Source organism: Carassius carassius, chromosome 27 (genome assembly GCF_963082965.1).
Source record: "Carassius carassius chromosome 27, fCarCar2.1, whole genome shotgun sequence".
NCBI lineage: Eukaryota > Metazoa > Chordata > Actinopteri > Cypriniformes > Cyprinidae > Carassius > Carassius carassius.
This window is the reverse complement of record NC_081781.1, coordinates 144,244-165,819: the sequence shown is the minus strand read 5'-3', so window position 1 is coordinate 165,819 and position 21,576 is coordinate 144,244. Positions and strand designations below refer to the sequence as shown.

The 21,576-nt window shown below is 41.9% G+C and overlaps 1 long non-coding RNA gene and 1 pseudogene across 4 annotated transcripts in view; one reads left to right on the top strand and one right to left on the bottom strand.

Annotated features, from left to right (window-relative positions):
• Positions 1 to 18,992, top strand: part of LOC132106363 (uncharacterized) — a 43,791-nt gene extending 24,799 nt beyond the window's left edge. For 2 of the 4 annotated variants that reach the window (XR_009424134.1, XR_009424136.1), the window contains 5 exons: positions 12,462 to 12,545; positions 12,624 to 12,665; positions 18,554 to 18,676; positions 18,713 to 18,796; positions 18,833 to 18,992. This is a non-coding gene — a long non-coding RNA (uncharacterized LOC132106363). Of the gene's footprint in view, positions 1 to 12,461; positions 12,666 to 18,553; positions 18,677 to 18,712; positions 18,797 to 18,832 lie in introns of all 4 variants that reach the window. The other 2 variants (XR_009424133.1, XR_009424135.1) reach the window with 2 other exon arrangements.
• Positions 1 to 19,004, bottom strand: part of LOC132106361 (zona pellucida sperm-binding protein 1-like) — a 45,430-nt pseudogene extending 26,426 nt beyond the window's left edge.
• Positions 19,005 to 21,576: the final 2,572 nt, after the last annotated feature.

Genomic DNA, 21,576 nt, shown 5'->3' with positions numbered 1-21,576 from the left:
GAGCAGACCCGGAGATGCGCTCAGCTAAGCACACAACTCTCTGCAGGGCTTTGCAGTCTTGGCTGGAGCTGTTCCCATAACACACTGAGATGCACTGAGTCAATACACTTTCTATGGCCCCTGAATAGAAAGTTTTCAGGATTGCTAGTGAGACCCTGAATTTCCTCAGCTGTTGCAGATGGTGCAGTCTTTGCCTGGCTTTATTAACCTGTGTTTGAAGGTGTGTAGTCCAAGTCAGGTCCTCGGAGATGTTTACACCAAGGTACTTGAAGCTGCTCACCCTCTCCACAGGGGTCCCGCTGATCATAAAAGTATAGGCTGCCGAGTATAGGCTGCTGCTGTCTCTTCCTGATGTCCACAATCAGTTCTTTAGGTTTGCTCAAATTCAGAGAGAGACAGTTATCCTGGCACCATGATGTTAATTTCCCTACCTCATCCAAGTATGCGGTCTCATTATTGTTGTGAATGAGGCCCAGAACCAAAGTATCATCAGCAAATTTGATGATAGATGTGGAGCTGCGGGAAGACACACAGTCATGTGTGTAGAGAGAGTAGAGCAGGGGACTCAGGACACAGCCCTGTGGGGCTCTTATATTCAGGGTGATGGAGCTGGAGGTGTACTGGCCTACTTTCACCACTTGAGGTCTGCCGGTGAGGAAATCAAGAATCCAGTTGCAGAGTGAAGAATTCAGGCAGAGGTCCATGAGTTTAGAAGCTAGCTTTAAGGGGACTATAGTATTAAAAGCTGAGCTATAGTCAATAAATAGCAGCCTTACGTAGTTCCTGTTATTGCTGTCAATTTGTGTGAGAGAACAATGCAGGATGTGAGAGATGGCATCATCTGTGGATCTGTTTGGGCGATGGGCAAACTGAAGAGGGTCCAAAGTATCCGGTATGGAGGAGCAAATGATGTTTTTAACCAGTCCCTCAAAGACCTTCATGACTATTGATGTGAGGGCAACTGGACAATAGTCATTCAGACAAGAGGGTTTATTGTTCATAAGCACAGGGATGATGACAGATTTTTTGAATGAGGTGGGAACCACCGATGTAGCAATGATGCAAGCTATGTCAATTAGCATTGCAATTGTGTGTTTATTGTCATTCAAAGTTATCCGCTCTTTAATAGTGTTCTCAAAACGTTGGCACAAAAACATTATTCATGCATTTTTCATAGAATCGGTAGATGGACCGAGGGTGAGCACATTTTCAGCAAATCTTCATTGTCACTACTGCTTTATAAAACTCTTCTCGTCCCACGCAGAGGACCGGAGTCTCAAAGCCTCGGCCGTGCCTTTCTTTGCTCACCTCCTAACCAGGCAGTGCAGTTGGGTTTAGCAGGTGGGCTGTGGATTAGGAAGCTCTTTGTAGCTAGAGCATCACGGTACTTGAGTTTCTCCACAAGCGAGCGGATCTCAGACAGGGGTCGGTGCAGGAACACGGGCATCATGGACATGCTGCCGATTATCACACCGCTCTCTGACAGAACCTTACGAGTGTCGATTGGACACTGATGAGGGCCAAACACAGAATGAACAAGGATGGGAAAACTGTTGCTTCTGTCTACTCAGTGAGACAGAAAATATTTTTGATAAAATTCTATACTGTGATGCAAGCTATGTCAATTAGCATTGCAATTGTGTGTTTGTTGTCTCATGTTACAAAGCATCTCTGTCTGCATGTTATTCAGCTGTAGTGATATCAGATGCATTTTTCCATAAGGGATTTCCCGGGTCTCCTTTGTGAAACAGACATTACAGTACATGAGTGTTTGGATTAGGGTTAACCCTGCTCCATAATGCTCACATCATCTCATTTTGGGTACAAATAAAACAAAGTACTTTGGAATGCAGTAACTCGTGGTTGTTCAGCAAACCACTGTTTTTTTTTTTTACTCTCGAGTCATATTTTCCACCACTGCCTTTGGTATAGCCCAAAATATTATGCCCCAGGGTGCAGGTTAGCCTTTTACGCATGAGGAAATAAAAATGCCTCAAATTTATTGAAATGTATTGCAATTCGTTTCTTGTCAGAAGGATTGGCTCTAACAGGATTTTTTCCTCTCAGCTACACATGCGAAGGAATCATTTTTCTTGCCATCACTTGTGTGTGAAGTGGGAAAGAAATGATTTTCAAAAAGACTCTAGAAACAAACACTTTTTGACCGGACAGCAAAGGCAAAGTATGGCAACCCATACTAGAAATTGTCTTCCAATTTTAACACTTCCAAGTTATTGCAGGCACATAAGCAGTGAACACACAGTGCCGTTTGCAACCAGTCACTGTGGTGCCCGGGGAGCAACTGGGTGTATTGAAAGTGGAAGGAAGCACGGTCCATTCAATCCCTAACCTACATTCCCTACTGGTATGGAATATTAAAACTTTAGGTCACAACTGCCCAGCTTGCAATCAAATCTTTCCCCATATAAGCAGATAGTACTAGGATGACTGACAGACGCATTGAATATGACCCACAAGTTGTGGTGGTTGAGTCTTAGCCCAATGGTTAAATAGTCAGACTTGTAACCTAAAACTAACAGATTCAAGTCTCAGTCAACTTCAGCTCAATACCCACAGCTGAGGTGCCCTTGAGCAAGACACCAAACCACCAATTGCTCCCCCGCAAAATGTGTATGTGCACTTGGATGGACTAAACATCCTCTTAACAATTAGCCCTTTAAAAGGGGGAACCTTGTGCTGCTCCAGGTTAGCAACTGGAGGATGGATAAAGTATTGATATTGATCCTGATCCTGGCTCATATTGATCCTGATCCTGGCTGTTGGACAGTGTTTTCTCTACTTCCTGTTGGCCTTCTGTAGCTAATCGTAGCTCGGTGTAGCTGTTTTTATTTTATATTTTCTCTAGAATCTCTATCTTTCTACCACTCTCTGTTTTTTAAAGTGGTAAAATATAACTTAATTCACACCATATTTCTGATATTATCGATCAATCTTATCAGATTAACTTTGATCGTTCACTTTTATTTTATATCGTGAGTGCAGTACACCTGCAAAGCATTAGCACTCGTTAGCTTGTCATTAGCGTTTTCATTCGAACCTATCGCTGTTTTCTTTTCTCCTTTCCTCTCTCTCGCTCCAGTTTTTCACAAGTTCATCAAACAACTGCAGAAAGAATATTTAATCAAGCACGGTGGGTAATGGCTTCTCCTGTTATTGTTATTTGCACCTCTTGCCACATGTACAGTTTATCTATCTCTGTCGCTGATAAGGGATTCACATATGATAAATGCAGGGAAATAGTTAGGCTGACAGAGAAGATTTCAGAATTAGAGACACGCATCCAAACTTTAATTGAGGACAGTAAGAATGTTAGGGCTCTAGATACGGCTTTGGATGCGTCTAGCTCAGGGATTCCTATACATTGTTCGGTTCCGGAAACAGAGCCCCTGCAGCAGGGCAACTGGGTGACGGTGAGGCAGCGTAGTCGTGGGTCAAAACACCGCTCTTCTGTTCCGATCAAAACATTAAACAGGTTCTCCCCACTCAGTGATGCACCCACTGAGAAACCTGATGAAAGTGCTCTAGTTATTGGTGATTCTATTATACGGAACGTGAATATAGAGACACCAGCCACCATAGTCAAATGTTAACCGGGAGCCAGAGCGCCTGACATCTTGGCAAATTTAAAAGTGCTGGCTAATGCTAAACATAAATACAGTAAGATTGTTAATTATGTCGGCGCTAATGATGTTCGACTTCGCCAGTCGGAGATCACTAAAAATAACATTAAAGAGGTGTGTGAACTTGCAAGCACGATGTCAGACACTGTAATATGCTCTGGTCCCCTCCCTGCTTACCGTGGTGATGAGATGCATAGCAGATTGTCATCACTCAATGGCTGGATGTCTAAGTGGTGCCCACAGAATAACATAGGTTTCATAGACAATTGGATGAGCTTTTGGGGCAGACCTGACCTGTTGAAAAGAGATGGTCTTCATCCCTCCTGGGGTGGCGCCACTCTTCACTCTAGAAATTTGGCAAATAGTCTTAGTGTTTATTAGGGGTGTAACGGTACGTGTATTCGTACCGGACCGTTTCGGTACAGGGATTTCGGTACGGTGCACGTGTGTACCGAATGACCGAATGCAATATTTTGTTTGCGGAACATATCCATTTTTGTGTTTCCAAACGAACATATTAAGTGGCGGAAGTCTCCGCGTTCAGCGCAAATCCCGCCCTGCAGCTGATTCTAATGCTGTGTTCACACCAAACGCGAATAGAGCGCCTGGCGCGAATGATTTCAATGTTAAGTCAATGCAAAGGCGCGTTTACGCGCGTCTGGAGGTCTCGCGGCGCGAATGGGGCGTTAAGCGCGGCGCGGAAGACGCGAATTCGCCTCATTCGCGCGTCTGGTTCGCGCGAATGACGCGAATTGACGCGCGAATAGAGCGAGTTGAAAAATTTGAACTTTGGCGTCAATTCGCGCCGTGTTAACCAATCAGGAGCCTGCTAGAAGTCACTCATTCAACAGTATGTTCCTGCAGCCTCCGGTTGTGCAGGAATACCCTTCTCCACTCATTCAACAAGGACGAACGACTGATGTTGTCAGTGAGCAGTCAACCGGAGCTATATGACAAAAATTCATATTTCTATAGAGACAGGAATAAAAAGGACCTATATATATATATATATATAAACATATTAATAGATAAATTGAATAAAGGCCAAAGATAAGAAACGTTTCATTTTACCCCAAACGAATTATATTTTATCTTGAACCACTAAAGAGACATCAGAGCCAGTGGCAAATGTCAGAAGATCTAGCCGAGGTGAGGCTGCTCTCGGCGGATACATGATGACGGAGCTGCCGCTGATCGCATGGAGCTCATCTCCGAGATAGGCGAAACACATTTTTTAAATAGACGCTGTCATTATAAATAAACCGCATATTTGAGTTTAAAACAGCTACATTCTCGCCTGAAATACTTTTAAAACTACATTTCATGACACAATAACAGTTATATTTAAATTATCCAAATAAAAAAATTATCCGAATAAAAATGGCGGTTGAAAATGCTGCGTGAACTCAGCTGGCAGAAGCCCCCCCATGACGCGAATTCGCGTCTGTTGTGAAGTTAATTTCACGCGCGAATGAAGCGAATTACTCGCGCGAATAAAGCAAATGATCTCAAAATGGTCAAGCTGCAAACTAGAATCGGTAGACGCGAATTTGACGCTCTATTCACGTTTGGTGTGAACACAGCATAAGGCCGGTGACACACTGGCTGCGTGGCATGAGCGTGGCGCTGCGTGTCAGTTGCGTGACACCTGCTTCGCATTTTCTTTGTCTTTACACACCAGAATGGTGCCTTACGCGGCGCTGACGCGCTGCTGCTACTATAGGTGACAAAGAGGGAGACCGCCGAGGCGCCGACAGACCAGGATCTTGTCTTCACTACAACAATATCTATACTTCATGTTGAGCATAAATATAAAGCCTACTGATAAAGGACACCGTCAACAGAATTGACGGTGTTTGACAGGTGCAATATGCCAGTGTGTCACCGGCCTATGGTTTTCAAAAGACATCACACGAGTGTGAACATCACTACAACTAGGAAAAAAACGATTGTAATTCAAACGCAGCTCCCGTCGGCATTTAAACAGACCTTTGCTCTTAATTCCGATCGGTCCAACGCAATAACGAAATCTGAGCAGGTCTCAAAACTGAAACTGTTCATGCTGCACTTTACACTTTGGAAAAGTTATATATATATATTTTAAATATGAGCAGGCCTACAAGCTAGGATTGGTAATGCTGCACTGTAATCATAGTTATTTATTTATATTTTTCATTATATTTTTTTTATATGATATTGGTTTGAGAATGAGAGTATTTTATTTAGTGGAGAACTTTGCAGCAGTATTTTATTTCTTATTCTTTTTTTATTTTATATATATTTTATTAAAAAGTATTTAAAAAAGTGTAAACAAATTGTTAAAAAAAAAAGTTTATAGTAATAAACAACCTGCAGTTTAATGTTTGCATTTCTTTCCCTTACTGTACCGAAAATGAACCGAAACGTGACTTTAAAACCGAGGTACGTACCGAACCATGATTTTTGCGTACTGTTACACCCCTAGTGTTTATACTTGACTAACTGGAGCCCAGGTCAGGAAGCAGACAGACTGGCTAAACCGACTGTCTGCTAGCTGCCTCCCGTCACAGAGGTCAGTTAATTCTCAGCACATAGAGACTTTTTCACTTAGATATCACACTATAGAGACTGTGTCTGATCCCCGAACTAGAAAATACAAAAAACGTCCAAACCAAGTTAAGATTAACAATTTAATTGGGGTTCAACAAATAAAAAACAGAAGCAATATGGATAAACAAATGATAAAGCTTGGCTTATTGAATATCAGATCCCTTTCTACGAAAACACTTTTTGTAAATAATATGATCACTGATCATAATATAGAACCTGATGATTACATTATTTTAAATGAGTCCACCCCCCAAGATTACTGTTATAAACATGAGCCGCGTCTAAAAGGCAAAGGTGGAGGTGTTGCTTCAATTTATAACAACGTTTTCAGGATTTCTCAGAGGGCAGGCTTCAAGTATAACTCGTTTGAAGTAATGGTGCTTCAAATAACATTATCCAGAGAAACAAATGTTAATGATAAATCCTCTGTTATGTTTGTACTGGCTACTGTATACAGGCCACCAGGGCACCATACAGACTTTATTAAAGAGTTTGGTGATTTTACATCCGAGTTAGTTCTGGCTGCAGATAAAGTTTTAATAGTTGGTGATTTTAATATCCATGTTGATAATGAAAACGATGCATTGGGATCAGCATTTATAGACATTCTGAACTCTATTGGTGTTAGACAACACGTTTCAGGACTTACTCATTGTCGAAATCATACTCTAGATTTAATACTGTCACATGGAATTGATGTTGATGGTGTTGAAATTATTCAGCCAAGTGATGATATCTCAGATCATTATTTAGTTCTGTGCAAACTTCATATATCCAAAATTGTAAATTCTACTTCTTGTTACAAGTATGGAAGAACCATCACTTCTACCACAAAAGACTGCTTTTTAAGTTATCTTCCTGATGTACCCAAATTCCTTAGCATATCCAAAACCTCAGAACAACTTGATGATGTAACAGAAACTATGGACTCTCTCTTTTCTAGCACTTTAAATAAAGTTGCTCCTTTACGCTTAAGGAAGGTTAAGGAAAACAGTTTGACACCATGGTATAATGAGCATACTCGCACCCTAAAGAGAGCAGCCCGAAAAATGGAGCGCAGCTGGAGGAAAACCAAACTAGAGGTATTTCGTATTGCTTGGCGGGAAAGTAACCTATCCTACAGAAAGGCATTCAAAACTGCTAGATCCGATTACTTTTCTCTTTTAGAAGAAAACAAACATAACCCCAGGTATTTATTCAATACAGTGGCTAAACTAACGAAAAATAAAGCCTCAAAAAGTGTTGACTTTTCCCAACACCACAGCAGTAATAACTTTATGAACTACTTTACTTCTAAAATGTAAACTATTAGAGATAAAAGTGCAACCATTCACCCGTCAGCTACAGTATCACATCAGACAGTGCACTATAGATCCCCGTGAGGAACAGTTCAACTCATTCTCTACTATAGGAGAGGAAGAATTGTATAAACTTGTTAAATCATCTAAACCAACAACATGTATGTTAGACCCTATACCATCTAAGCTCCTAAAAGAGGTGCTTCCAGAAGTCATAGATCCTCTTCTGACTATTATTAATTCCTCATTGTCATTAGGATATGTCCCCAAAACCTTCAAACTGACTGTTATTAAGCCTCTCATCAAAAAACCACAACTTGACCCCAAAGAACTAGTTAATTATAGACCAATTTCGAATCTCCCTTTTCTGTCCAAGATACTAGAAAAGGTGGTATCAATTCAATTCAAGTTTATTTGTATAGCGCTTTTTACAATACAAATCGTTACAAAGCAACTTTACAGAAAATTATGTTTCTACATTATTTAGTAGTAGCTAGTAGTTTGTGCACGTTTGACAGGATTTTAGAAAAATAAAAATAATAATAATAATACAAGAAGTAGTCAGCTAGATGATGAACTATCAATATTATTAATTAATAGTAATTATATGATGCAGTCACACATGTAGCAATAATTGTTAGTTCTGTTTGTTGATTCAAGGTTAGGATCATCTGGGGTCCTCTGAGGGTCAGCATCATCTCTTCTCAGGTGTTCTGGATCCAGACTGGAGCTTGTGTAAATCCTAGTTACCACGGGGATGTAAATCCCGTGGCAAAACATAGAAACAAAATAGAGACATCATTAGCATAGCTGCTGATCCAACAACGTAAAATTAGTTTAACCCAAGCTAAAGAATAAAAATGCAGATGCAACTACACTCACAATTTAAGAGATACATTATTCGAATGCTTGGCGAAAGAGATGCGTTTTTAATCTAGATTTAAACAGAGAGAGTGTGTCTGAACCCCGAACATTATCAGGAAGGCTATTCCAGAGTTTGGGAGCCAAATGTGAAAAAGCTCTACCTCCTTTAGTGGACTTTGCTATCCTAGGAACTACCAAAAGTCCAGCGTTTTGTGACCTTAGGGTGCGTGATGGGTTGTAGCGTGGTAGAAGGCTAGTTAGGTACGCAGGAGCTCGACCATTTAGGGCCTTATAGGTAAGTAATGATAATTTGTAACTGATACGGAACTTAATAGTATCCTCACAATTATATTCCTTCTTAGAGAAAAATGGTATATGTAAGGATTTCCAGCCAGGATTTAGACCGTATCATAGTACTGAGACTGCTCTCCTTACAAATGATCTGCTCTTATCATCTGATCGTGGGTGTATCTCTCTATTAGTTTTATTGGATCTTAGTGCTGCGTTTGACACAATTGACCACAACATTCTTTTGCATAGACTTGAACACTTTGTTGGCATCAGTGGAAGTGCATTAGCATGGTTTAAATCGTACATATATGACCGCCATCAGTTCGTAGCAGTGAACGAAGATGTATCATATCGATCACAAGTGCAGTATGGAGTAACTCAAGGCTCAGTACTAGGGCCGCTACTCTTCACGCTTTATATGTTACCCTTGGGAGATATCATCAGGAAACATGGTGTTAGCTTTCACTGTTATGCTGATGATACTCAGCTCTATATTTCTGAGTGAAACACACCAATTTGAAAAACTAATGGAATGCATTGTCGATATAAAAAACTGGATGACAAGTTATTTCTTACTGCTAAATTCTGAAAAAACACAGGTGTTAATTATAGGACCTAAAAACTCTGCATGTAATAACCTAGAACACTGTCTAAGACTTGATGGTTGCTCTGTCAATTCTTCGTCATCAGTTAGGAACCTAGGTGTGCTATTTGATCGCAATCTTTCCTTAGAAAGCCACATTTCTAGCATTTGTAAAACTGCATTTTTCCATCTCAAAAGTATATCTAAATTACGGCCTATGCTCTCAATGTCAAATGCAGAAATGTTAATCCATGCATTTACGACCTCAAGTTTAGATTATTGTAATGCTTTATTGGGTGGTTGTTCTGCACGCTTAGTAAACAATATACAGCTAGTCCAAAATGCAGCAGCAAGAGTTCTTACCAGAACCAGGAAGTATGACCATATTAGCCCGGTCCTGTCAACACTGCACTGGCTCCCTATCAAACATCATATAGATTTTAAAACATTGCTTATTACTTATAAAGCCCTGAATGGTTTAGCACCTCAGTATTTGAATGAGCTCCTTTTACATTATAATCCTCTACGTTCTCAAAACTCAGGCAATTTGATAATACCTAGAATATCAAAATCAACTGCAGGCGGCAGATCCTTTCCCTATTTGACGCCTAAACTCTCGAATAACCTACCTAACATTGTTCGGGAGGCAGACACACTCTTGCAGTTTAAATCTAGATTAAAGACCCATTTCTTTTACCTGGCTTACACATAACATATTAATATGCTTTTAATATCCAAATCCATTAAAGGATTTTTAGGCTGCATTAATTAGGTAAACCTGAAACAGTTCCCATAACAAATGTACTTGCTACATCATTAGAAGAATGGCATCTACGCTAATATTTGTCTGTTTCTCTCTTACTCCGAGGTCACCGTAGCCACCAGATCCAGTCTGTATCCAGATCAGAGGGTCACTGCAGTTACCCGGATCCAGTACATATCCAAACCAGATGGTGGATCAGCACCTAGAAAGGACCTCTATTGCCCTGAAAGACAGCGGAGACCAGGACAACTAGAGCCCCAGATACAGATCCCCTGTAAAGACCTTGTCTCAGAGAACCACCAGGACAAAACCACAGGAAACCGATGATTCTTCTGCACAATCTGACTTTGCTGCAGCCTGGAATTGAACTACTGGTTTCGTCTGGTCAGAGGAGAACTGGCCCCCCCAACTGACCCTTGTTTCTCCCAAGGTTTTTTTCTCCATTCTGTCACCGATGGAGTTTCGGTTCCTTGCCGCTGTGGCCTTTGGCTTGCTTAGTTGTGGTCACTTCATCTACAGCGATATCGTTGACTTGATTGCAAATAAATGCACAGACACCATTTAACTGAATAGGGATGACACTGAATTCAGTGATAAACTGCCTTTATCATTTTGCATTGACGCACTGTTTTCCTAATGAATGTTGTTCAGTTGCTTTGACGCAATGTATTTTGTTTAAAGCGCAAAATAAAGGTGACTTGAATCAGAATGAATGACCTTACAAAAGGTTGTGGAACCTTGGTTTAATAGTGCGAGAAAGAAAAACCTGTTAAGAGGGGCATTTAATACCAGATTCTGCAAAGTTTATTAAAAACTAGTTTTACATGACCAGAATAACTGCTCCACTAGAAACCACAGTCTGCTCCCCAGAGACAGCCTTGATACGAGTATCTCTTCCTGAAAGAGAAGTGTTAAAAGTGAGAACACTTATAAAATACTCCGTTCCTCTTGTCAAGAGAAAGCAAGAACTCACGTTTCCTGGTGCATCTTTGCTCACAAGAGCCAGATGATGGATGGCACACCTCTGTACTGCAATGGATGAAGATCTGACAGGGAAGAAAGAGGCTCAAGTCACAGAATCCACAAGTAGAAACAAATGTTCAAGTAACAGGGAGCATACAGTTTCCTGCAGAGCAGCCAGTGAGGCTGGATCTACAAATGTGAACATCTTCACAACAAAGCGCTTGTAGTGGGTTGGGAACTGAAGACCAGATGATCCAGTCACTGGAACCGGTGTGGTCAGATAACGGTCGTCCTGGTAAGGGCATCTGAAGACAAAAGAGAAGGTTAGAAAGGGTCTCGCAGCAGACTAACTGGATCAAGATCCACTGTACACTCACCCATCGATCAGAAGGTCCCACTGGGGGAGACTGAGTGGACTGGGGGTTGAAGTCGTCCAACAACGTCCCAGCATCAGGACAATGTTGGGGTCAGTCCTCTCCATAATGTGCACCTCAACATACACAGGCTCTCGCAGGACTTTTGTGATGGGATAATCAGCATCACTGTAGTAGGACGTGTAGGCCTCATCCCCTGAGGAACACTGCGGTTTAACCAGACTCGAGTTTGAAAGGCTTTAGACAGACACAGGACAAGACCTTACCTTCAGCACAGCCTTTGGTGACACATTGGCCATTGGCCAGTCTGAGCTGCACCCTGAGAGGTCCAGGAGCAGCTACTGGTGGAGGTGGAGGAACAGAGTTGACCTCCACAACCAGAGCTTCCACAGAAGTGTCAGAGTATCTACACTGGAAGAGAAACCTGGACAACACAGCGAGCTTGTAACATTTATCAAGGATTAATGTTCACACCAAGTCATAGATCACCTACTCAAAATGACTGTCCCTTGTGATGGAACCATATGGTCCAATCCCCACTTCATACGATGAGGTCATTCGGTTTTCATACACCACATATCCTCCGTCCTCCTGTGAATAGGTACGGTGTCAGCATCCAGTCCATCATAAGCAATGCAGACTAAAACCAGTAGCAGCTGCTCACCATCACGCTCGTGCCACATGCGGTCACAGGGAACTGGTATATAGCAAAGGAAGGTGTGGACCCCACAGGAGCGCAAGGGGGGTCGTTTCCACCCAGTAGATGAACCGAATCCAGACTCAGTCGAGGCAGAGTAACGTCTCTAGACACCACTACCACAAACTGACCATCTCGAATACACTGGACAGTTACTAGAACAAGGTACAAGAGCAGGTTAATGCAGAGAATCAGTTTAACACAAACAGAAGATTGAGAACACTTACCCGTCCTCCCATAGAAACACTGCTGTGCGTTAAAGCAGCAGTTGATAGCCTCACACTCAGCACCACTGATCCCAGGTAGACCACATTGGATCTGCTCAGAATCAGCTACAGCACATTTATCAAGGGGATCTGCCTGCGCCACTGGCTTCTGAAGCGGAAACTGCGGTTTAGGTTGTTGAACTGGCTTCTGAAGCGGAAACTGCTGGTAAGTTGGTTGTTGAACCGGCTTCTGAAGCGGAAACTGCGGTTTAGGTTGTTGAACTGGCTTCTGAAGCGGAAACTGCTGGTAAGTTGGTTGTTGAACCAGCTTCTGAAGCGGAAACTGCAGTTTAGGTTGTTGAACTGGCTTCTGAAGCGGAAACTGCGGTTTAGGTTGTTGAACTGGTTTCTGAAGCTGAAACTGCTGGGTCATCAGAGACTGCACATCCTGAAGCGATTTACTCCAGTTTGGAACAGCATGACAGAAAGCACAAACCAGCAAAATCTGAAGCAAACACCAACTTCCAGACATTGTTCCACAGCTAAACACAAAGTGGAAATACTGCCCTTTGGTCTTTTTGTATTCTACAGATTTCAGCTAATTAACGATAGTCCCTCCCTCTTCATTAACACTCATGGTTCTCATGAGTTGCAAAAATGGGAGCTTGCAGCTGGGTGATTCTCATTGGATCTCAAGATAGAATTCTTATTTTTCCTGTTTTGAACATAAATGCACAAACTTAATTTGAAAAATCTTACTATCTTCTCTGATTGTAATTGGTTCTCAAATTCTGTTAACATGGTGTTTCTTGAGTCCAATGTCATATTGACAACAAATAAGAATGGTTCAAGTCCAAGTTTACTGGAACTTGCCAAACGTAGATGTTTTTCTTTGGTGCCGTTGTCCTTACCACTCCCCGCAGACAAGTGTGCTCTTACAAATATGAGGAAAATACTATATTAAGCAGTAAAGGATTTTAAGTATATGGAAGCTTATTTCCACCACAGAATATAAAAAAATAGAAGAAAAAAAGGTAATTTTGACTATTTATGTCATGACTGATCTATCTCACAGTTCACTAATATCTCAACGTTGCCAACTTTTATTCTTCAAATTGACCTTTTTGATTCCTTGGGGGAAATAATTCCATAGAATCCATAGAAGTTTGTCAGCAAGTTTATTGAAACCCTGACAACCTTTTATTCATTACGATCAGACCTCAAACTTTTTTTAGTAAAACATGACTGCAAAAAGAAAAAAGAAAAAAAAAGAAAAAAAAACAGCAATCTGAGTTAACATGACGAAATCAGTTGACACTTAATGGACAAGTACAATAGAAGACCCCAGCTGCAAAACATCAATTTTGTAATATTTATTTTTTCCGTGATTCAAGATTTTTATTCAACACAAACAAAATTATATATAGCATATATAACCAGCAGTGACATGTGAGTCAGGTCCGCTCCATGGACAGTGCAATTATTAAAGGAAACAACACAGATGAAAATATACATAAATATAGCTATGTAAGAATGAAATAAAAGAAACAAAAATATAAGAATAAAATATAAAAAAGATGTATATTGTAGAATTAAATATAGAACGCAAAATAATGTGCCTGAAAGTAAACTGTAGTCTTAAATATTATGATACACAGGGATGTACAATGTGCATATGTGCATTATACTGTAGTCTTAAATATTAAGATACACAGGAATGTACAAGAGGCAAATGTGCAAACAGGTTGACACTGTCAGTATGTCATGTGAGGTAGTGAATGATGAATATCTTACTGATAAAGTGAACATTAAGTGTAGACATGAAGATATTAAGAGGCTGGTTTAGAGTTTAGGAGCCTGATGGCCTGGGGGAAGAAACTCCTCCTGAGTCTCTCGGTTTTTGCCATCAAGGCTGTTGAAGCGCTTACCCGACGGCAGCAAAAGTGAAAAGATGGTTACTGGGGTGGATGGAGTCTTTGATGATTTTAGCAGCTCTGCTTCTGAAGCGTTTGAGGTAAATGTCCTGCAGAGAGGGGAGAGCAGACCCGGAGATGCGCTCAGCTAAGCGCACAACTCTCTGCAGGGCTTTGCAGTCTTGGCTGGAGCTGTTCCCATAACACACTGAGTCAATACACTTTCTATGGCCCCTGAATAGAAATTTTTCAGGATTGCTAATGAGACCCTGAATTTCCTCAGCTGTTGCAGATGGTGCAGTCTTTGCCTGGCTTTATTAACCTGTGTTTGAATGTGTGTAGTCCAAGTCAGGTCCTCTGAGATGTTTACACCAAGGTACTTGAAGCTGCTCACCCTCTCCACAGGGGTCCCGCTGATCATAAGAGGGGTATAGGGCTGCTGCTATCTCTTCCTGAAGTCCACAATCAGTTCTTTAGTTTTGCTCAAATTCAGAGAGAGACAGTTGTCCTGGCACCATGATGTTAATTTCCCTACCTCATCCAAGTATGCGGTCTCATTATTGTTGTGAATGAGGCCCAGAACCAAAGTATCATCAGCAAATTTGATGATAGATGTGGAGCTGCGGGAAGACACGCAGTCATGTGTGTAGAGAGAGTAGAGCAGGGGACTCAGGACACAGCCCTGTGGGGCTCTTATATTCAGGGTGATGGAGCTGGAGGTGTACTGGCCTACTTTCACCACTTGAGGTCTGCCGGTGAGGAAATCAAGAATCCAGTTGCAGAGTGAAGAATTCAGGCAGAGGTCCATGAGTTTAGAAGCTAGCTTTAAGGGGACTATAGTATTAAAAGCTGAGCTATAGTCAATAAATAGCAGCCTTACGTAGTTCCTGTTATTGCTGTCAATTTGTGTGAGAGAACAATGCAGGATGTGAGAGATGGCATCATCTGTGGATCTGTTTGGGTGATGGGCAAACTGAAGAGGGTCCAAAGTATCCGGTATGGAGGAGCAAATGACGTTTTCAACCAGTCCCTCAAAGACCTTCATGACTATTGATGTGAGGGCAACTGGACGATAGTCATTCAGACAAGATGGTTTATTGTTCTTAGGCACAGGGATGACAGATTTTTTGAATGAGGCGGGAACCACCGATGTAGCAATGATGCAAGCTATGTCAATTAGCATTGCAATTGTGTGTTTATTGTCATTCAAAGTTATCCGCTCTTTAATAGTGTTCTCAAAACGTTGGCACAAAAACATTATTCGAAGAATCGGTAGATGGACCGAGGGTGAGCACATTTTCAGCAAATCTTCATTGTCACTACTGCTTTATAAAACTCTTCTCGTCCCACGCAGAGGACCGGAGTCTCAAAGCCTCGGCCGTGCCTTTCTTTGCTCACCTCCTAACCAGGCAGTGCAGTTGGGTTTAGCAGGTGGGCTGTGGATTAGGAAGCTCTTTGTAGCTAGAGCATCACGGTACTGGAGTTTCTCCACAAGCGAGCGGATCTCAGACAGGGGTCGGTGCAGGAACACGGGCATCATGGACATACCGCCGATTATCACACCGCTCTCTGACAGAACCTTACGAGTGTCGATTGGACACTGGTGAGGGCCAAACACAGAATGAACAAGGTTAATGCTGGGAAAACTGTTGCTTCTGTCTACTCCGTGAGACAGAAAATATTTTTGATAAAATTCTATACTGTGATGCAAGCTATGTCAATTAGCATTGCAATTTTGTGTTTGTCTCATGTTACAAAGCACCTCTGTCTGCATGTTATTCAGCTGTAGTAATATCAGATGCATTTGTCCGTAAGGGATTTCCCGGGTCTCCTTTGTGAAACAGACATTACAGTACATGTGTTTGTATTAGGGTTAACCCTGCTCCATAATGCTCACATCATCTCATTTTGGGTACAAATAAAACCAAGTACTTTGGAATGCAGTAACTCGTGGTTGTTCAGCACACCACTCTTTTTAACTCCCAAGTCATATTTTCCACCACTGCCTTTGGTATAGCCCAAAATATTATGCCCCAGGGTGCAGGTTAGCCTTTTACGCATGAGGAAATAAAAATGCCTCAAATTTATTGAAATGTATTGTAATTCGTTTCTTGTCAGAAGGATTGGCTCTAACAGGATTTTTTCCTCTCAGCTACACATGCGAAGGAATCATTTTACTCGCCATCCCTTTTGTGTGAAGTGGGAAAGAAATGCTTATTCAAAAAGACTCTAGAAAAACACTTTTTGACCTGACAGCAAAGGCAAAGTATGGCAGCCCATACTAGAAATTGTCCTCCCATTTTAACACTTCCAAGTTATTGCAGGCACATTAGAAGCAGTGAACACATTGCCGTTTGCAACCAGTCACTGTGGTGCCTGGGGAGCAAATGGGTGTATTGAAAGTGGAAGGGAGCACGGTCCATTCAATCCCTAACCTACTGGTATGGAATATTAAAACTTTAGGTCACAACTGCCCAGCTTGCAATCAAATCTTTCCCCATATAAGCAGATAGTACTAGGATGACTGACAGACACATTAAATATGGCCCACAAGTTGTGGTGGTTGAGTCTTAGCCCAGTGGTTAAATAGTCAGACTTGTAACCTAAAACTAACAGATTGAAGTCTCAGTCCCGGCAAGAATTATAGTTGGAGAAAGAAAAAATACCTGGCAAGAGGGGCATTTAATTCAAGATTCCGCAGAACAATTCCAATAGACAAGATACCTCGGGGTTCTGCAAAGTTTATTAAAATCTAGGTTTACACGACCAGAGTAACTGCTCCACTAGAAACCACAGTCTGCTCCCCAGAGACAGCCTTGATAGGAGTATCTCTTCCTGAAAGAGAAGTGTTAAAAGGGAGAACACTTTTAAAATGCTCAGTTCCTTTTTGTAAAGAGAAAGCAAGAACTCACGTTTCCTGGTGCAGCTTTGCTCACAAGAGCCAGATGATGGATGGCACACCCCTGTACTGCAGTGGATGAAGATCTGACAGGGAAGAAAGAGGCTCAAGTCACAGAATCCACAAGTAGAAACAAATGTTCAAGTAAAGGGGGGCATACGGTTTCCTGCAGAGCAGCCAGTGAGGCTGGATCTACAAATGTGAACATCTTCACAACAAAGCGCTTGTAGTGGGTTGGGTACTGAAGACCAGACGATCCAGTCATTGGAACCAGTGTGGTCAGATAACGGTCGTCCTGGTAAGGGCATCTGAAGACAAAAGAGAAGGTTAGAAAGGGTCTCGCAGCAGACTAACTGGATCAAGATCCGCTGTACACTCACCCATCGATCAGAAGGTCCCACTGGGGGAGACTGAGTGGACTGGGGGTTGAAGTCGTCCAACAACGTCCCAGCATTAGGACAATGTTGGGGTCAGTCCTCTCCATAATGTGCACCTCAACATACACAGGCTCTTGCAGGACTTTTGTGATGGGATAATCAGCATCACTGTAGTAGGACGTGTAGGCCTCATCCCCTGAGGAACACTGCGGTTTAACCAGACTCGAGTTTGAAAGGCTTTAGACAGACACAGGACAAGACCTTACCTTCAGCACAGCCTTTGGTGACACATTGGCCATTGGCCAGTCTGAGCTGCACCCTGAGAGGTCCAGGAGCAGCTACTGGTGGAGGTGGAGGAACAGAGTTGACCTCCACAACCAGAGCTTCCACAGAAGTGTCAGAGTATCTACACTGGAAGAGAAACCTGGACAACACAGCGAGCTTGTAACATTTATCAAGGATTAATGTTCACACCAAGTCATAGATCACCTACTCAAAATGACTGTCCCTTGTGATGGAACCATATGGTCCAATCCCCACTTCATACGATGAGGTCATTCGGTTTTCATACACCACATATCCGCCGTCCTCCTGTGAATAGGTACGGTGTCAGCATCCAGTCCATCATAAGCAATGCAGACTAAAACCAGTAGCAGCTGCTCACCATCACGCTCGTGCCACATGCGGTCACAGGGAACTGGTATATAGCAAAGGAAGGTGTGGACCCCACAGGAGCGCAAGGGGGGTCGTTTCCACCCAGTAGATGAACCGAATCCAGACTCAGTCGAGGCAGAGTAACGTCTCTAGACACCACTACCACAAACTGACCATCTCTAATACACTGGACAGTTACTAGAACAAGATACAAGAGCAGGTTAATGCAGAGAATCAGTTTAACACAAACAGAAGATTGAGAACACTTACCCGCTCTCCCATAGAAACACTGCTGTGCGTTAAAGCAGCAGTTGATAGCCTCACACTCAGCACCACTGATCCCAGGTAGACCACATTGGATCTGCTCAGAATCAGCTACAGCACATCTATCAAGGGGATCTGCCTGCGCCACTGGCTTCTGAAGCTGAAACTGCGGTTTAGGTTGTTGAACTGGCTTCTGAAGCGGAAACTGCTGGTAAGTTGGTTGTTGAACCAGCTTCTGAAGCGGAAACTGCGGTTTAGGTTGTTGAACCGGCTTCTGAAGCGGAAACTGCGGTTTAGGTTGTTGAACTGGCTTCTGAAGCGGAAACTGCGGTTTAGGTTGTTGAACTGGCTTCTGAAGCGGAAACTGCTGGTAAGTTGGTTGTTGAACCGGCTTCTGAAGCGGAAACTGCGGTTTAGGTTGTTGAACTGGCTTCTGAAGCGGAAACTGCGGTTTAGGTTGTTGAACTGGCTTCTGAAGCTGAAACTGCTGGGTCATCAGAGACTGAACATCCTGAAGCGATTTACTCCAGTTTGGAACAGCATGACAGAAAGCACAAACCAGCAAAATCTGAAGCAAACACCAACTTCCAGCCATTGTTCAACAGCTAAACACAAAGTGGAAATACTACCCATTGGTCTTTTTGTATTCTACAGATTTCAGCTAATTAACGATAGTCCCTCCCTCTTCATTAACACTCATGGTTCTCATGAGTTGCAAAAATGGGAGCTTGCAGCTGGGTGATTCTCATTGGATCTCAAGATAGAATTCTTATTTTTCCTATTTTGAACATAAATGCACAAACTTAATTTGAAAAATCTTACTATCTTATCTGATTGTAATTGGTTCTCAAATTCTGTTAACATGGTGTTTCTTGAGTCCAATGTCATATTGACAACAAATAAGAATGGTTCAAGTCCAAGTTTACTGGATCTTGCCAAAAGTAGATGTTTTTCTTTGGTGCCGTTGTCCTTACCACTCCCCGCAGACAAGTGTGCTCTTACAAATATGAGGAAAATACTATATTTAGCAGTAAATGCTTTTAAGTAAATGGAAGCTTATTTCCACCACAGAATATAAAAAAATAGAAGAAAAAAAGGTAATTTTGACTATTAATGTCACGACTGATCAATCTCACAGTTCGCTAATATCTCAACGTTGCCGACTTTTTTCTCCAAATTGACCTTTTTGATTCCTTGGGGGAAATAATTCCATAGAATCCATAGAAGTTTGTCAGCAAGTTTATTGAAACCCTGACAACCTTTTATTCATTACGATCAGACCTCAAACTTTTTTTAGTAAAACATGACTGCAAAAAGAAAAAGAAAGAAAAAGAAAAAGAAAAAAAACAGCAATTAACATGAGTTAACATGACAAAATCAGTTGACATTTAATGGACAAGTACAACAGAAGACCCCAGCTGCAAAACTTCAATTTTGTAATATTTATTTTTTCCTTCATTCAAGATTCAAGATTTTTATTCGACACATACAAAATTACATATAGCATATATAACCAGCAGTGAAATGTGAGTCAGGTCCGCTCCATGGACAGAGCAATTATTAAAGAAAACAACACAGATGAAAATATACATAAATATAGCTATGTAAGAATGAAATAAAAGAAACAATAAAAATATAAGAATAAAATATAAAAAAGATGTATATTGTAGAATTAAATATAGAACGCAAAATAATGTGCATGAAAGTAAACTATAGTCTTAAATATTAAGATACACAGGGATGTACAATGTGCATATGTGCATTATACTGTAGTCTTAAATATTAAGATACACAGGAATGTACAAGAGGCAAATGTGCAAACAGGTTGACACTGTCAGTATGTCATGTGAGGTAGTGAATGATGAATATCTTACTGATAAAGTGAACATTAAGTGTAGACATGAAGATATTAAGAGGCTGGTTTAGAGTTTAGGAGCCTGATGGCCTGGGGGAAGAAACTCCTCCTGAGTCTCTCGGTTTTTGCCATCAGGCTGTGGAAGCGCTTACCCGATGACAGCAAAGTGAAAAGATGGTTACTGGGGTGGATGGAGTCTTTGATGATTTTAGCAGCTCTGCTTCTGAAGCGTTTGAGGTAGATGTCCTGCAGAGAGGGGAGAGCAGACCCGGAGATGCGCTCAGCTAAGCGCACAACTCTCTGCAGGGCTTTGCAGTCTTGGCTGGAGCTGTTCCCATAACACACTGAGATACACTGAGTCAATACACTTTCTATGGCCCCTGAATAGAAAGTTTTCAGGATTGCTAGTGAGACCCTGAATTTCCTCAGCTGTTGCAGATGGTACAGTCTTTGCCTGGATTTATTAACCTGTGTTTGAATGTGTGTAGTCCAAGTCAGGTCCTCGGAGATGTTTACACCAAGGTACTTGAAGCTGCTCACCCTCTCCACAGGGGTCCCGCTGATCATAAGAGGAGTATAGGGCTGCTGCTGTCTCTTCCTGAAGTCCACAATCAGTTCTTTAGTTTTGCTCAAATTCAGAGAGAGACAGTTGTCCTGGCACCATGATGTTAATTTCCCTACCTCATCCAAGTATGCGGTCTCATTATTGTTGTGAATGAGGCCCAGAACCACAGTATCATCAGCAAATTTGATGATAGATGTGGAGCTGTGGGAAGACACGCAGTCATGTGTGTAGAGAGAGTAGAGCAGGGGACTCAGGACACAGCCCTGTGGGGCTCTTATATTCAGGGTGATGGAGCTGGAGGTGTACTGGCCTACTTTCACCACTTGAGGTCTGCCGGTGAGGAAATCAAGAATCCAGTTGCAGAGTGAAGAATTCAGGCAGAGGTCCATGAGTTTAGAAGCTAGCTTTAAGGGGACTATAGTATTAAAAGCTGAGCTATAGTCAATAAATAGCAGCCTTACGTAGTTCCTGTTATTGCTGTCAATTTGTGTGAGAGAACAATGCAGGATGTGAGAGATGGCATCATCTGTGGATCTGTTTGGGTGATGGGCAAACTGAAGAGGGTCCAAAGTATCCGGTATGGAGGAGCAGATGGCGTTTTTAACCGGTCCCTCAAAGACCTTCATGACTATTGATGTGAGGGCAACTGGACAATAGTCATTCAGACAAGCGGGTTTATTGTTCATAAGTACAGGGATGATGACAGATTTTTTGAATGAGGTGGGAACCACCGATGTAGCAATGATGCAAGCTATGTCAATTAGCATTGCAATTGTGTGT